Below are 17,924 nucleotides of genomic sequence, written 5' to 3'. Positions count from 1 at the left end.
TGACAGAGAGTCACTGTTTGTTGGCAGCAGAGGAACGGGAACTATTGTTGCCTCTGCCTCTGCCCTTGGCGCTGTTGCCTCTGTAACCACCTCTATTCTGTTTTGGGTACGAGGCCTGGGCGCCTCCTCTGCCGAAATGGGACTGCTGTGCCAAGTGTCCTCTGGTAGCACCCCGCGCACTTGAGCGACGAAAAGTGTTTCCTCTGAACTGCTGAGACTGAAGTGCCCCCATGGACTTAGCCGTCTCAGTATCTTTTTTGATCTTCTCGAGGGTGGTGTCAACCTCAGGCCCAAACAGTCTGTCTGGATTGACGGGCTGGTTGAGGATAGTCGTCTGTATTTCTGGCTTGAACCCTGAGAGGCGGAGCCATGCCTGACGCCTCAACATAACACTTGTGTTGATTGCTCTCGCCGCTGTATCTGCCACGTCTAGCGCACATTTAATTGCAGCGTTAGAAATGAGCTTGCCCTCTTGTATCAGCAACTCAGCTCCTTCTTTAAACTTGTCTGGAAGGTGTTGTAAGAGCTGCTCTAAGGTGTCATAGTGCGCCCTATCATACCTGGCTAATAGGGCTTGTGTGTTAGATATGCGCCATATGTTGGCTGCCTGCGCAGCCACCCTTTTGCCCCCTGCCTCCAGCACTTTTGACTCTTTGTCCGGGGGAGGAGCTTCACCCGTTGTCTGCCAATTCGCCCTTTTGCGGGCATTTGAGACCACCAATGAGTCTAGAGGCAACTGGCCTCGGATATAAGTAGGGTCCCCAGGTGCCGGCCTGTACTTTTTTTCAATTCGTGGGTTCACTACCCTCGCGCTGGTGGGTTCCTTGAAAAGGTCTGTGGCATGCTTGAGAACCCCCTTAAGCATTGGAAGTGTCTTCACAGTTTTTTCTGATGCAGAGAAAGTATCAAACAAAAAGTCAATTTCCACAGGGTCGGCATGCATCTCCACTTTATGGTTTGTAGCCGCCCTTTCAATTAAAGCATTAAACGCCGCAGAGTCTTCAGTTGGAGAAGTTATCACCCCATACATCTGTGGGTCACCGACCACCTGTTGGTCCCCCTGATCACCAGAGTGTACCCATGAGTCCTGCTGCTCATCAGGGTCATTATTGTCTGGGAAGTTATACCCCTCATCTTGTTCATCCTCATCTCCATTTGAGCAAGTGGGTGAAGGGGTAGGACTCCGCCTAGGCCGTTGTGGAACGGGTTCAACAAGTACTGGCGTGTCTGGTGCAGGTTTTTTCTTCTTTAGAGGTATTACATAGGATTCCACAGGCTGGGATGTAATTTTCCTCTTGTAGAGCGTTAATCTACCCGTGTCGGCGTCGATAAAATGCTCCTCTTGGTCGTCAGATAAAGGTGGTCGACCAAAGCCTCCACTCAGCTGAGTCTGCCTCAATGGGTCCGAGTCCTCGGGCACCGTACGAGGTGCAAAAGCCTTCGGCGCCACCTTCGGAGGTAGAGTATAGAGGATCGGCATGGAAGTCTTCTTCAGTGGAACACTTGTCCTCGGTACCTAAGGTGTTTTCGGCTCCGACGCCTTGTCTCTCAACCGTTTCAGGGAGTCCGAGACTTGCTTCGTAAAAGAAGCGGACGGCTTCGTCGATCCGACCGACGACCTCTGTCCACCCGCAGGGGAAGATCCGAGCGTCGACGATGTTTCCTTGGGTGGCGGAGGCGCGGACGCACCTTCGACAGCTGCGCTCTGCTTCACCGTCCCGGCCTTAGTCGAAGATTTTGGAGCAGCAGATTTATCTGTCTGCGTCGGGGCTCCAGACTTCGGCTCGGTGCCCCTCGCTGACTTCGCTTCGACTGTCCGTTTGCCTGTCGGTGCGGCAGTCTTGGTTGAAGGTGTCTCGACAGTCTTCTTCGACTTCGACTCGACCACCTTACTCGACACTGGCTCGACGACCTTCTTCGAGCCGGCCTCCTTGGCCCCTTCCGGCACCTTAGCCTGTTCGACAGCCTTCTGCGGCTTCGAGGGCTCCGAAGACGACGGTTTCGATGTAGACCCAGACGTCTTCGGTGTCGATGGTTTGTCGGCCATCTTTGTTGTTTTCGATTCCGATGGTTTCGGTTTCGATTTGTGTAATGGAGGCTCCGCTGGCATGTCTGTAGCCGGGCCAGGAGGCGGGGCCGAGGACTGAGGAGTAGGGTTGTGGGTAAGGCCGTGTGGCGATCCCGTGACCTGAGCCTTAGTAAACGTACGCACGGGGCATAGCTCTTCCTCCGAGCTATCTTCCGCGGCCCCATAAACTTCCTCGTCGTCCCCTACCTCCTCGACGTGTTCGTCTAGGTCCAGGTCCTCAACGGGTTCTCCGTAGTCGGCCTCGACCTCCGCCGATGTAGGTGAGATCTGCAGTTGAAGCTCTTGCTCGTCTGCTTCGGGGTCGCCAAAGATGTCCGCCGGCGCCGATCGCTGGGCCTCGAGGCGCGCCACGCGCCTAATCTTGAGCGTCTTCTTCGACCTGAATCTCGAACAGGCCATACAGTTGGCCTTGTTGTGGTCCGGCGACAGGCACTTGTTGCATACAGGATGCACGTCGATGTGTGGGTACTTCGAACCGCACACAGGGCAGTACTTGAACGGGCTCCGTTCCATCGTAGCGTCGTCAGGGTCTTGCTGCGTCGACAGGGCCTCGATGACCGAAGAGTCACCCGACTCCACAGTTATCCGACTCGAAGAGTAGGAGGACACACGAGACCGAACGCTAACAATACCGACGAAGTAAAGAAAGCCTTGTGGCCTTCAAAAGTTGTTTTATCTATTCCGAACAGGAGACGTCGAAATCACATCCGAACCCAATGGCGGAAAAAAACAATCTGGGGATGGAGTCGATGCCCATGCGCACTGTAGTCCAGGGGAGGAGCCACCTATCTCGTGATACTTCGAAGACTCTTCAGGACAACAATGTGCAATCATCCGGACCCAACACTAGGCGGCGATCTATGCAATAGATATGAATTTAGCAGCCCACATGCCTCGAACACATCCTTTACAACAAAACTTTTTCCACGCAGTACCTTTACAACGCAGGAATTACAACGCAAGTCATTACAACGACTTGCGCTGGAGGGCGCTGTAGGATAGGGAATAGTTTAATTTACTATCCAAAACCTTCCCTTCTATCCACGGGGACTGGAGTTGGAATAGTAACTTAAACTATTCACTATCCAGCACCCCCCAACGCAAGTCGTTGTAACGACTTGCGTTGTAAAACCTGCGTTGTAAAGGCATGCGTGGAAAAAGCATGCGTTGTAACGACATGCATCCGATGTAACCATATTACACCTGCCTATAAAGGTTTGTATTGGCCACCTGTAGTAAGAATAATCTCTACCAAAGCCCACTGCATCACCCACGGAACAATCACCCATATCGATTTCCCAATCTTTCTACAGTCCAAACTTAACCCATACACCCAAAGGAGTAAACTTAGATTTTAAAAAATGGGGCAGCTCCTAATCAGCCTCCCATTACTGAAGATCCTCCACAGGGGCAAACTCCTACTCTGTTCAAACTTGAGAGCTATACAATACCCAACAATAATCAGCAATCACTTTTCAATCAAGAAAGCTACAAAGAGTTGGTCATTCCCTAAAATATGACTCAACTGTCTGTAAGCCCGTATGAGCCCAGGTCTGCATAATACAAACTGTGACAATCTATAGCAGTATTGGTCCTTTAACCCCGGTGAAATCATTTAAATACACCCAGTGGATTAACAATTCTGCAGCAGGTTCGGGCGCCGTCTTAGGTAGACATCAAAGAGTGCTCTCTTGGTGGTCTAACAGGTCCTTTAGTGGATTGGGCCATCTGTGACCACTATGTGGACAACACATAGTGGAAGGCTTGTGTACAATACAGGACAAGCTCCTTAGATTACTCTATCCTGTGGACTCTACGGATATTCTTCATCACTCATTTATGTGTATGACTGATTCTAACCATCAGCAGTTTATACTTTTGACATAGACCACCCTAAAAAAGTTAGCACCCATATGAGCAGCTACACGCATTATCACACACTCAGCAAAGTCCAATGCATCAAACGTATGCCATATATCAAACCTAATGTAGTACACAAAACAGTTCCCATAGATGTCAAACTACAACCCACTTTTAACTACGCACTCAAGGACCACCCTATAGTCCAATGTAAATCGAAGTGTTTCAGAGTCCTGCAAATGGTATGATGCGGTACATACATTTTACACAGGGAGTAGCTACTTATTTGGCAAACCAGAAAGTGATAGTGGCCTTGTAAGGGTAGGTAAGTCCTTAACAAATAGCAATGCAATATGACAATCTTGCCCTAGTATAGCTCCACGTCTGCCCAGTGATATAATCTGCCTGGTATCTTTCCTTGTTAAAGTACAGACAAGATACTCTGCAGTAAGAGTGTCATACGAGTGCCCATGCAAGTGTACTTTCACCATTACTGAGTCTGCGAGGAATGCTGGATTCCAAGTGTATGTAGGAAATGTTGTTACGATTTACATGAGGCCAGGAGGAAGATTTTCACCAGTGAAATCATACAATACAGATCTATGCAACAAGATACTGACACCTATCAAAGACACCTAGATCTCAGTTCTAGAATCAAAGCTTCATGGGTGATAACAAATAATCGCCAACGATTACCCTTTTTAGTGAATTAGAATTCTAGAAGCAAAGACGCACATTATGCATTTCTAAACGAGTTCCAACTTCTAGGATGACTTTACAGGAAAGAGCTGATAGTGTCAAAATACCTGTTCTGTTGCAGCATAAGCCAAGGTATGTTCGTGAGCACAGCCTCCGACTTTCAGCAGGGAAAACCTTTTAAATGGCCATTTTTTAGACGGATCTTCAATCCCACCAACGTTTTCTAGGTCAAAGCATAACGAGAACATTGTTAGCGTCTATGCACAAAAGGAAACAACAGAAAAATTATGTAAAATAAATACTTCAAATCAATTCAAAATTAAAATAGGCGAGGCTGGCGTGCAATAGAAACAAAGCATAACGTGTTCTAGGGAACAATAATTCTAAATGTCAGCCAAAAGGTAGGCTTTTCTGTTGCATCATTTGTGAAAAATTATATTCATTGCACATCAATAAAGGTGTTTCTGAAAGTCGAAAAAACACTTTGAAATACTAAAAAAAAAACAGTGAACATCGAGATATGAGAGGAAAACGGAGGATCAAGGAAATGGGGTAGCAAGTCAATGGCGCCAAGTGGAGGTGGCAAAGATGGATGGGGCAGCAGCGGAGAAGCTGGAGGATGGGTTAAAAAACAAAGAAAAAATACTGAGCGAGATCTAGAGGACCGAGGGAAGCAAGAAATGAGATGTGATTGGGGAGAAACACAGAAAGGGAGAGCGGATGTGAGGGGCAAGCAGCATAAGATAGACTGAAACACAAGAAGAGCAAGGAATGCCATAAAAAAAGAAGCAGGAAAATAAGATTGACAAGAAAACCAACCAATAGTGCAGGGTGACCAAAAGCTCCCTGAATGTAGTGGGTATTGTATGCAATAGGTCTACTGACTACAAACAAGTAAAGTGGTCTGTAAGTGAGACCAAAAAAGGCAACAAAAAGATGGAAAAACACTTTTTAACCCCTTCGTTGCTGCCGACGTCCAACGGACGTCACGTGCACTACCTCGGTAGTGCTGTGCACGTCCGTTGGACGTCGCGGCCCCGCCCGCGCAATAGAACGTTCCGCACTAGCGCGGAACGTTCAGCGCAGGCAAGGTGTTAAAAGTGGCTACTCCCGCTCTTATCCATCCTTACTATAGAAAGTTTTAAAGACAAGCGTAGCTCGCCAGACCTTTTGACACACCCCATCCACTGACAAAACCTGAAAAAAGAATTCTAGCCCTTTAAGTGCAGGCATATGAATTTATGGTCCTGAAAATGTGTCTCACATCGCCACAAATATCAAAGATTGTCTCTCCGCACCTTCAGACCTCGATGTTCAAGTTCGACCAGAAGCGCATAGTGTGGTTTAGCTGCATTCAGCTCAAGATGCAAGTCTTGCTAGCCATTTACAAGGGCCCTGTTAATCCTTTAACATACTAAAGGTGCAAGGATCCACTGGTGAATATAAGCAACAAGCATTGGCAAAGCCAACAGGTCTCGCCTATGCAAGAGCTATTAGCTTTGTCAATATGTTTTAGCCATGTTGCACACGAGCATGGCTGCTGTTCAGCATGGCTAAACATTAGTGGAGTAAAGGACAGTGGAGTGGAGTGTCATAAAGTGGAGTACAGTGGAGTGTTATGGAGTGGTGTGGAGTAGAATTGAGTGTTGTGGAGTGTCATGGAGTGAGTAGAGTGTCAGACTGGAAGGGTGTAGAGTGTCATAGAGTGGAGCAGTGAAGGCTGTGTTTCATAGAGTGGAGCGAGTGTTGTAGAGTAGAGTGCTATAGAGTAGACTGTCGTAGAGTGGAGAGGCAAAGAATGGATTTGTATACAAGAGTGCAATGGCATAGAGAGTAGAGTGTTGTAGAGTCAAGTGGCGTAGAATAGAGTGGAGTGGCATAGAGTGGCGTAAGTAGTGTATCATAGAATAGAGTGGAGTGGAGTAAAGTGGCATGGAACGGCATAGAGGGAGTTGCATAGAGGATGGTGGAGTAGTGCTGTAGAGTGGCACAGAGTGGAGTGGAGAACAGCATCAGAGTGGTGAATCGTACAGTGTAGTGTCAGAGTGGAATAGAGTGGAGTGGCATAAAGTACAGTGCTGCAGAGTAGATTGGCATAGACTGCAGTTGTACAGACTGTATTGGGTTTGAGTAAAGTGGTGTAGAGTGCAATGGTGTAGAGCAGAGTGGTGCAGAGTAGAGTGCAGTGGCATAGAGTTGATTGTTTCATAGTAGAGGGAAGTTGAGTGGTGCATCGTAGAGTGCAGTGGCGTAGAGTGCAGTGGTGTAGAGTGCAGTGGTGTAGAGTGCAGTGGAGTAGAGTGCAGTGGAGTAGAGTGCAGTGGAGTAGAGTGCAGTGGAGTAGAGTGCAGTGGAGTAGAGTGCAGTGGAGTAGAGTGTAGTGGTGCAGAATAGATTAGTGTGGTGTGGAGAGATGCAGAGTGTAGTGGTTTATAGTTGAATTATGCAAGTAGAGTGCAGTGGTGTATAGGACAGTGGTGCAGAATAGTGGCGTAGAGTTGAGTGACACAGAACACAATGGCGTAGAGTGGTGTATCATGCAGTGGCAGAGAGTGCAGTCATGTAGAGTAGAGAGGTGCAGTCAGCAGTGTCGTAGAGTACAGTGATGCAGAGTAGAACAGAGAGGCGTAGAGTGCAGTGACAGAACACAATGGTGTAGATCAGCATAGTTTGCAGTGGCGTAACGTGAAGTTAATTTTGAGTAGAGTGCACTGGCATAGAGTAGAGAGGTACAGAGTAGAAAGGCAGAGAGTGAAGTGGTGTAGAGTGTCGCACCACAACTGCAGTGCTACAGCCGACCCTGGTGATAGGCAGTGTTGTTACCCATTTCATTGTTGACAACACATGCATCCTCCAAATAGTATTAAAAGTATGATTTCACATAGGCAGGATGTTTAGGGCTGCAGTGTAAATCACGTAGTGAGTTTCTGGGCTCCTGTCTGCAGTTTTCAGGAAAGCAGTTATCTGTGTTGTCTAGGATTTTATGGCATGGTACTACTGCATGTGTTGCACATACTGAGGCTATTGCTCATTAAGTGTAGTTGTGTATGTTACACTTTTTGGTTTGCCAATGCTTGTTATTATTAAAAGACTTTGGCACTCTGATTTGCAGACTGTAAACAGAAAGATCATTAGACATTCACTAGAGGATCACATTATGCAAAAGTCAACAGTGCTGTGAAAGAAGAACTTCCACATGAATATTTGTTTAGTGTGTGCACCTCCTCCATGTAGGCCTGTTTTAGGGCTATATTACAGCCTCGTAAACTGGAAGATAGGAGGGGCATGAGCAGGCTTCACGGGGAGAGTAATCTGCATTTCTCTTGCTTTCCTGTTAACGCTGCCTTGAAGTCACAGAGAGAAAAGTAAACACCAAGCTCCCTGAAAGACAAGCCTGACATTTGGCCTTTTTGTTTAAATGCACAGCAAATGTGACAAGATAATAACAACAAGATTTAAAGGCCTGTTTACAAAAAGTAAGATCTCGGAAGGATACTTTAAAAGCCTGTTTACAAAAAGTGAGATCTCGGAAGGATACAGTAAATAAGGTTTGGGCAAGGGAAAGGGATGAACTCAAGCTGGACAGCCTACAACAAACACAGCCAGCAAATAAAAAGCAAAATGTGCATTACCAACCACAAAGCCATTGGTAAGCAATTGGCAGAATGCATTCCCAGGGAAGCTTTCTGACTGTCCCCAAGATGTCTTCAGAAAACCGGGCAGCTGGGATGTTTGGTAAGCTTCGACTTGAAAAGAAGCCCAAACAATTCTGCAGTCAGGGATAGTACAGAAAGGGAGGCCTGTTCTGGAGATTTCATTTGAAAAAGGAAAGGAACACCTTCTGCCAAGAAAATTATGGGTGGAATTAATAATCATAGTAATACTAATGACATATTTAACTTACAAAGTGGTGGTAAGTCTAAGTAGTGGATACTATTATTGTAAGTCGATCCTGTTGATCTCAATACACTGGCATACAACAGTAGAGCAAGGAAAGCTGGTATGGTAAGAGTGTAGCCCAAACTAAGGAACAAGCTGTGTAGTGGGAAGCTACTGGCAAAATGTGGAGGTGTGATGGGCGAGGCTTCGAGAAACAAAAGGTTACTGCAAGTGCACGGCATGCAGGGTGTTGCAGCAGCAGGTTGATATGCTGATAGAAGGAGGAGCAGTTGGGCAAAAGAATTAAAAGGCTTCTGAGGCGGAAGGCAGAGTGGCTACATATACGCTCAAGCCACACAATATGGGTGATGTGAAAGCATGGCCCTGATGAATGTGGCAAGCAGCAGATTCAGGCACGAGGTGGTTTATTGAAAATTATATGGAAACTGGTATAGCTAGGACTGGAATCTGATTTAGAAATAATTAGGAAATTGCTAGCAGGCATGGCTGATGTGAAAGACAAAAAGCATGACTTAAAAGGCAGAGGTTTGTCAGCTGCCTCACTAATTTTGTAAAGAAAGGAAAATGGTCCACCCGATCATCAGAGGGCAGGGTGTGTTCACAACCTAGGGAAACTGGACAGAATGAGAAATGGCGGCAATGTAATACCCCAGACTTTATGTCAAAGGACAAATTAAGTAAGGGAAAACTTAAATGGATTGATTGCTGAACTAAGACTGGATCCAGCTGGCAAAGACTGCTGCACAATGGTAGGCCTCTGGATAAAACGCAAGGCAAGCCAAGTGATGTAGACACTACATTTAAGGGGGCCTAGAAAGCCATACATGAGACCAGATTGGTATCTGAAGGCAAAATGGAGACAGTGGCAGTTGAGGTAAAACCTTAATTTAGTAGATCTGCACCACTTATCGAAAAAGGTGACTAAAATGGAACTAATTATAACCATGATTAGAGAGGAATTGAGTACCATGTAACCTGTGGTAAAGAGGGACACTGCAAGATAAGATGAGAAAACTGGAGCTGAGAGCACATGAAGCAGTAGGAGGAACATGACGAAACAATCGAAAGATCTTAGGAATGTTAGAAAATATAGGACAATGTATGGAACTTTTTTGAGAAAATTGATTAGGAAATCTGTGTAACTCAAAGGGCTGCCAATATTTCTTTTAATGGAAATGGCATGTTGGGAACTGGGTGCCTCTTCCGTGCACAAGAGCAAAGCTGCGAGCAATAACAACTCACTTGTTGAATGACGGAGGAAGAGATGCTACAGGCAGCAAGAAGAATCAGGTTTGAGAACAAGACCAAATAGTTGTTCCCGACCTACTCACAAGATGAGGAAAGAGCGTTGTTGGTGTAAGAGATGGATAATCAGCCTTCTTCATGTACCTGGAGCGGGCTCCATTGGATGGAGGGCTGGAAGTGGGTGTTAGAAGAAACAGGATACAACGAGGAGGAAAGGCACAATCTCTCAGATGACTGCCAGAGAAGAACAAAAGGGATTCTATTCCAGCAGCACAATGCTGGTTCAAGAGCTGAAGCAGGTTCCTCAGGTTCGCCTGAAGATTAGAGGACTACAAATGGAAGAAAAGAGGAGTCACCTAGTAAATTTTAAACTGACACCAGTGGTCACATTGGGAAGGTTACTATGTAGAGAGATTATTGTCCTGGCTGTTTCAAACACAGAACATGGGAATGATGATAATAGCGCTAAGGAAAAGGGACTCATTCTTGAGGAGAGACACTGCACAGCTGTGGGAAGGTGTTGTTAAATTGGGGTTGCGAAGGGCCCCTTTTGCCACGAAATTCAACTTCAGAGATCTGCTAGCATTCCAGGCACTTACAAGTTCGGTGGACACGACCTCGTGGTGGGATGACAGCTGTGATACCTTAGGGGAGCTATTCCCTATTGAGGAGTCATATCATTCGAGGCCGCTCAGGAGGCTTTTACTCTGGGTCACTTCCTTCAGCACGCCAGCCTTTCGGCAATCACCAGGGACATCTGGACCTCTTTTTTAGTGGCTCCTCCCACTTCTCATACCTTTCTGGCCCTGTTGGATATGGGGGGGGGGGGGGTGACACTTGGTCATACACTTTTATATGGCTATGTTGGCGGACAGGGGGCAGGCTCCCTCCTCCACTAGTGCGGCCTGGAGTGCAGAACTTAAGCACGAGATTGAGAATTCGCAATGGTCACGTATGAGTGGGTTGGTAAGCTCTATATCAAGTAACGCTAAAAGAATCTTACACATTTTAGTTATCTTCATCGAACATATATGACATCATACAGGTTACACAAGATAGACCGCGACCCCAGGTTTCAGCGATGCCCCAGATGCAGTCATCCAACTGTGTCCTTCCTGCATCTCACGTAGCACTGCCCTCTGGTAAGTGCTTTCTGGGACCGGGTGGTTGAGAGGGTGATGGCAGTGGTAGCGATTTTTTTGTCCAGCAGACCCAGTCACATTACTTCTGGGGGTTATTGACCGTGATAAGAGCAAGAAAATAGCTTTTACGTTTTTACACCTCCTCCTTGCTCTGACCAAGCACTGACTAGCAATCACTTGGATGGGTACGGCTGGCCCACACCTGTAGCTCTGAGAATAGGAAGTAGTAGAATGGGCTGAGGAAGTGAGACCGTAAAAAATGTAGATATGAAGACAAACTGGGAGAAGACCTTGATGCTTGGGGCAGACTACTGTGGGCCATTTCCGACCCCTCTGGCTCAGACTGGGCTTAAGGAGATAAAACTAGTAATGCCTCATCAATATCTACTACTGACTAATTCCGGCACTCTTCCCGTATCCTTTGCCGACTACTTACGGGCTAACCAAACCGGTCATTACATGGTGTTCATTGCATACGTACGAACTGTGGTGTGAGTTTGTAACTGTACCTCACTGTACCAAGGTTTTCATTAAAATATGTTTATAAGTGTTTGTTTTCAACTTTTTTACCCATTGCTCTTGATAACCAATAAAGAATATTTAAAACAATTGGAAAAGGGACCGATCGATAATGCATTCTGTAATTACCCATGCAAATGATATTCGCAACACCAGGACTAAGTGCAGAGCAATTAAATGAGGTTCCAGAAATGATCAATCTGTTCAAATGTATTTATTGATTTATTTGATTTGTAAACGAGCAATATGTTGCCAAAGTCAGAACAGAGGGAGGAGCTAAAAATGCCACTTGGCTACAGAAAGGTTTGTGAACAGGAAAACACCCTGCGGTAAGGGAAGCTGGCAGAATGTTATCAGGCATCCTTGCAGATTAGCTCTTTCTGGTGTTGAAACAGGTAAAGGTGATAGGGATATTGTGCAAATCAAGATAGCAGCAAGAACAACTATAATTCTCAAACCAAAAAAAGATTAGACTCACTACACAGCATACCACCCTATTCTTGGATTAATATGGATGGGAGATTTTAAGCAAAATGTTAGCAATTAGACTTCAAAAGGTCCTAAAATACTTAGCGCATGCAGATTCATGCCAAACAGGAAGACTACCAGAGTGGTGTATGCGACTACAAAAATAAGAAGGGTGGAAATGAAGTGTATTTGTGGCATCACCAGAAGCTGAAAAGGCATTGGATACAATTAGTTGGCAATTTATGCTCAGGACCTAACAGCCGATCGATGTATACAAATAAATCAAACGTCTGTATAAGAAACAGACTGACAGGACCAGAGGTGTCTCAGGAATATGAATCAGAGAGGACTAACCCTTTGAGTAGTACACTGTCATCGCTCCTCTTTGCATTAATAATTGAATGGCTAACCCAGACATACTGAGGAAAACGTATGGTAAATGTAAAAAATGTGATTATTAGTTGGGGTGGGTTACTGCCAACCTCAAGGAATAATCACATCCCTTGCCTGGGTGAACCTTCAAAGTCACTAAATGAACCTGGGATCAACCCCTTGGTCGCTACGGTACAAAGCAGACAGGCAATGTGTTAAATATTTATGCAGTACCAGAACAGGAATAAAGTAAAAATGCAGCAAAATAACAAAAATCTAATCAAGGGAGCCAGAGATATGAATTAAAATGTTTTAAGTACAAATAGCACCAAGAAGCAGAAAGCCTCAGAGAAAGTCAATAGTCACTGCAGACTGGAACCTAGGCGGAATTTGAGGCTGACCACGCAGGAGCGTGGGTCGAATACATCAACCAGTTTCATCTTGGTCAAAGATTTTACATTCTGACTTAGTATTTTAAGTCCCAATCCACCACAGGAGTGCACTTCTAAAGCCCCCAGGATCTCAGGGGAGGCACTTAGAGACTTACAGTGTGTCAGGAAGAAGCCAATAGCAGGGGCCGGTCGAGTCGACACTGGTAAAGGTCTCTTGTAGCTTGTTGCTCATTAACCAAACAGTAATTTTATTGATGTTCTCTTTCTTTCAAGTGTGCCAAGTGTTATATGGGAATCCAGAGACAGAAATCTGGTGGGACAAAAGCAGGGTCCTTCAGAAACCAGACAGGGGATCCACAAGATTTGTATTGCCATTCTGTTCTCTTCCTGTCGTGTGTCTCAAGTACTGTTACATGTGGCTCAACAGACCTGTCATGCAAGATTTAAAATTGTGCCATCAAAAAGAAGCCCACAGAACCCACAGCCTGCCTATTTAATGTAGTTCAGAAGAGTCATCTCTGCCTTTCAGAGGTCAGGTTACTGTTTGCTCTTTAGAGGCATTTCACAGCTTTTCAAGGCTTGAGCACACACTCAGAAGTGGCAAAGGATTGTGCTAATTAGCCTCTTGACATTTCAGGCAGGTCAATGGAAGCTTTCCTAAAGTAACTTTTCCGTAATATTTATTAAAAATCTGACTTATTCATTAGCTTTGATGATACATAACAATTAAATATAGTAGTTTAATTTTTTGTCTGGCTGGTTCTTTTCCTGAGATACAGTAGTGATATTTAATACTTATTCCCAGTGTTTCTCCATGGGCCAGCCTGTCTTCCCGCGGGGAACATAGCTTGTGGGGGCTAGTGACTGTAAGCACGTGCTAACTTTAAATTTCTACATGTCCTACTCTTAAATACCATGCACACTTCCTTCTGGGCTGCAAGGCCTACTACATAGAGGAGAGTTATTAATATTTAAAAACAAGACTTTTACCTGTCAAAAGAGGTTTACTGTGACAGGTCACAGTGCATGTTTTACACTTTCTGCAGTCAGGCTACAATAGTTGGTCAGAAGCCATGTTTTTACTGCCACTACAGTGGATGACACAAGAGGTGCTGAACTCCACTTGTCCTATTTAACCTCCAGACCCTTTGTACATTTTTTGACATATACTGGGGACCTGTAAGCATGTTAAACATACCAATTTACTACTAGTGGGGGTAAAGTGTACGTAGTTCTAAAGCCAGCACAAATATAGGACCCAGCAAAAGGTGAATAATCTGGTGTGACAACGCAGAAAAGGGCGACTTTGTTTAATAAATGAATGCATCAAGACAGGAGACAATATCCATACTGTTTTTTACAGGCTGATGGTAATATAATGACAGTGTGCTTGAAAGACTCTTAGTATGCAGTGCCAAGAATACTAGAAGAAGTGGAAGACTTCAGAATAGTATTAGACTTACAGATACACTGGAAGTGATATAGTTTGCTCCAGTCACAGAGTTTAGCATACACTAGACTTGAGACATATATGGGAATAGATTAATTTGGATACCTAGGCATTAGGATATGCCACGGTGTTGAAAGCTGAAGGAAAATAATGGTCTGAGTGTTGACTGAACTTAAGAAGCTAGTGAATTCATAGCTGCAACTGCCGCAGTAAACCAGAAGTTGAAATGCAAGAGTGGGTAAGGCGCTGCCCTGCACAGTCTATCCACTTTTCAAGGAAATCAAAGTATATATTAAAAAGGTATTTTCACGGAGTGAGACAACAAGTTTACAAGACTGGTTTAGGGAAGGGTGAGAATTAGAACGAAGCAGGAGTTGTTCAAGCTTCTAAAAAAAGCAGGGGATCAGGTTTTTACAGAATTGGAGTATTACAACGCGGTGCCCCAGTTACAATTTGTTGTATGATGGATCTAGAAGAAAATACTGCTGGCTGGGCTTCATTGGCAATTACATCTAAATCAAATGTTTTTTTAAATAGACTCTTCATTGGTATGTATATGTTGCAGCTATGTTTTAGGGGACTCTCATATTTTAAGACAACAGTGAAGAAGCTGGAAACTAAAAATGTAAGCATCTGCACTGAAATGGGCAATTTATGACTACTGTGGCAGTGTACACATAGTATGGTAGCAGGTCAATTTTCACAGTATCCAAAACTACCCTAGGCATATAACGCCTAGGCTCGCAGTGAAGTTATGAATGATAAAGGATTAGTTGGATCAAACAAGAAGGGAACAGGAACTGTTAACAGTTCTCTTTGCCTGTGTGTCAAGAAGTCATGCAAGATCTGGCTTAAACTAATACTGTTACATCTTATACATACTGCTGAGGATCAATGTGGAAGGATTAACAAGTGACACAATTGTCCCATATTAAAGAGGCCAACTAGTCTAGAGTAATAAAAAAACAGTTTTCATATGAATTCTGCATCCCTTACAATCCGCAACAATAGGCATTGTTGAATGTCTGTTTGTTTCACGATATCTGCTTGGGTTTTGAGTTCTGCTGTGACATAATTTGCCAGATGGTCCATTTTAAGGGCTCACTTTTTTCCATTTGGTGTGGCAGTGCCACAATGTACAAGGGTATTGGATAAAGGTGGTCAACAGGATAGCTAAAGGAACAGCTGCATACAAGTTTGATAACACAAAGATATGCTTGCTAAGTCTGATACACAAGGCTTCATACATAACATCAAGCATATATTGAAATTATCAATTCTTTTGTAAGCAAAGATAGGCAAGCTGTGAAATGGCTTTACACTATGGCACTGTAAGCATTCTTAACCCCACATAGGGTAAGGTGGAACATTTTACCTTGGGAAACTGCCATTGCATTCTTATGAAACATATCTCTATTCATGCAGCATTAAGACCCGATAAAGTAGATGAACTGAGAAAATAACCCTAAGTACTAAGGATTTCTGCTACAAAACCAGGCAAGAGCAGCAGCAAATCTCTTAAAGAATCTTTCACTTGCTTGTCTCGACACATCCAGACACTATAAACACTATTTGCATGAAGCGTTCATGAATATGGGCTCATGCTGATTGCAGCTTCACATCAAAGGAGCCTCAAAAGGTGGTGCAGGCATACCAGACTGGTGTCCTACATCTAACTGCATTAATAAAATTATATAATATAATATTATTGGAGGCAGAAAAAGGTTGACGTATCACAATAATGGGTAAAACTAGGTACACACAGCATATATTACCTTCACAATCAATACCTTCAACTGTCAACAGACCCCAAACTGGAAAACTATAAAATCATTAATGACATTGGTATAAATGCTAGAGACAATAGATAAATTAATCAAATGATAAAAGCCTTCGTAATCAATGATGCACCTGGTCACTGTTTACCTAATCCTATTAATCCTCCATAACAACCAACAGTATCCAAAAACAATTTTGTTTTGGAAAATCTATTTCAGGATTGTGATATATTATTTAAAGAAATGCCTGAAATCCATACCAAATGTATTGAAGGATATCTTGGATTTCATAAACAGACTAACAGATGCCCAGATGGATGTGAAAGTTATCCTCATAATACAGGATGCTCCAAACTATATTGAGAATGATCTATGGAGCATCCAGATATTGACATTCCACTTTATATGAAGTTAAATTCACAAAAGTCAATACTGTACAATAACCATTTACATTTTAATGCAGAACGCGATTTACCAATGATTAGAACTGCCATGGGCAGCGACAGTACAAATAAGTATGTTAACAGCTTCAAGCATTTTCTTGACCAGGAGCATATTTTACTAAATCAAACATGAAGAGATAAGATACAATACTGGTGGTGGTTTATTGAAGATATTCTTGACGTTTGAAAGGTGACATGGAAGAACTTAAAGTTTTCTCAGAATTTCTTAAAAAGCACATAATTCAATCAAAATGCTGGTGATCTAACAGTCAACTTTTTGGGCACAGTAATGAAAACAACAAGGCCAGAACTAATTTACATACTAAACCAAATGATAAAAAAAAATCTATTTTCGAGCTTAAGTCCCCATTCGCAAACATTATTCAAAAGCTTACCAAACAATGAATTGGCACAGGTTTTCCGGTAATTTCTGATAAAAATCATTTGCAAAATGTGGGAAAATTAAATACTACAAATATATACAGAGAAGCGATCTTCTGAAAACCTGTTACAAGAAAATCAACAGAAAACGCAAAGCACTGTACACTAAGACATGCTCCAACCAAAAATCAGAACAAGGGGCGACTGCATTAAATGTATACTTCCATATACTGGATAAGTAGAGCTAATTAAAACAGAAACATTGAGAAAAATTTGGTAATTCTTGAAAATTATTTGAGACTCAATTCACTCATCAGAAGCTAACCCTTGTTTGTTTACATTCAGAAATTAAGCCTAAGAAATACTCTTATCCGGGCAGATGTGAGAAAATAATGCAAATGGAGCTGGCTACTAAAACAGGCAGCTACACATGCCTAATCATTTTGCACTGTGGAGGAATTATTAAAGGCCCACGGATTCAACATCGAATAATTGGCTACCAAACACATATTAAGGAATGTGAAATGCGACCGGGAAATAAGTCATCTACATGATCAAAAGTCCATGCTTCAAGGTTAACATTTGATAAAAATCAAGGAACGTAAAAACTTAATTGAACATAAATCTGTGATACATACCTAGAACGTTAAATCGGGATTGGCAAGACACTGAATTGAACAAGAACACAAAATCTCACAAGCACGTTTTCAAGTTTGTGAAAAATTACACCAGCTACTTCATAAGGGAGATGTTTAAAGCTTATTGTTGCAACATGAGATCGCCGGATAGAGAAATTATCAACAATGGCTACACTAAGGTTGACTGAGGAAGAGCATTTATCATGTTTCTTGTAACAGAAATTATTATTTGCATACCTCTTCAGCTGCTTTACTTCGATCCTTGATTTTGTTTTAACATGAGGTGAAGTATAAGAATGAACTTTGTGAGCCACGATGTTTAGGGCGCCTCAAGATCACCTCAAAATTTCCATTTGCAAATGGAAATACTAAAGTTTTTTGACAATTTAATCAAACTTCTTTGAAAAATGGATCTGACTTCCCGCCTGTGTATGTAAGCATTTCTGCCAAGAAAGATTCTTGGACTATATTACATGATACAGTCGCCGAAGGGATAGTAGGCGTACAGGAAACCACAACACCAACAATTGTGAACTGTTTAAAAAGGT

At 43.5% G+C, this 17,924-nt stretch overlaps 1 protein-coding gene across 2 annotated transcripts in view; it reads right to left on the bottom strand.

Moving 5' to 3' along the window:
- Positions 1–17,924, bottom strand: part of RABGAP1L (RAB GTPase activating protein 1 like) — a 1,373,174-nt gene that overhangs the window by 1,249,600 nt on the left and 105,650 nt on the right. For both annotated transcript variants that reach the window (XM_078641752.1, XM_078641759.1), the window contains exon 2: positions 4,756–4,871. The gene's annotated coding sequence lies outside the window, so the exon portion shown is untranslated. The remainder of the gene's footprint in view (positions 1–4,755; positions 4,872–17,924) is intronic.

Source organism: Lissotriton helveticus, chromosome 1_1 (assembly GCF_964261635.1).
Source record: "Lissotriton helveticus chromosome 1_1, aLisHel1.1, whole genome shotgun sequence".
NCBI lineage: Eukaryota > Metazoa > Chordata > Amphibia > Caudata > Salamandridae > Lissotriton > Lissotriton helveticus.
This window is presented reverse-complemented; position numbering and strand designations above follow the sequence as displayed.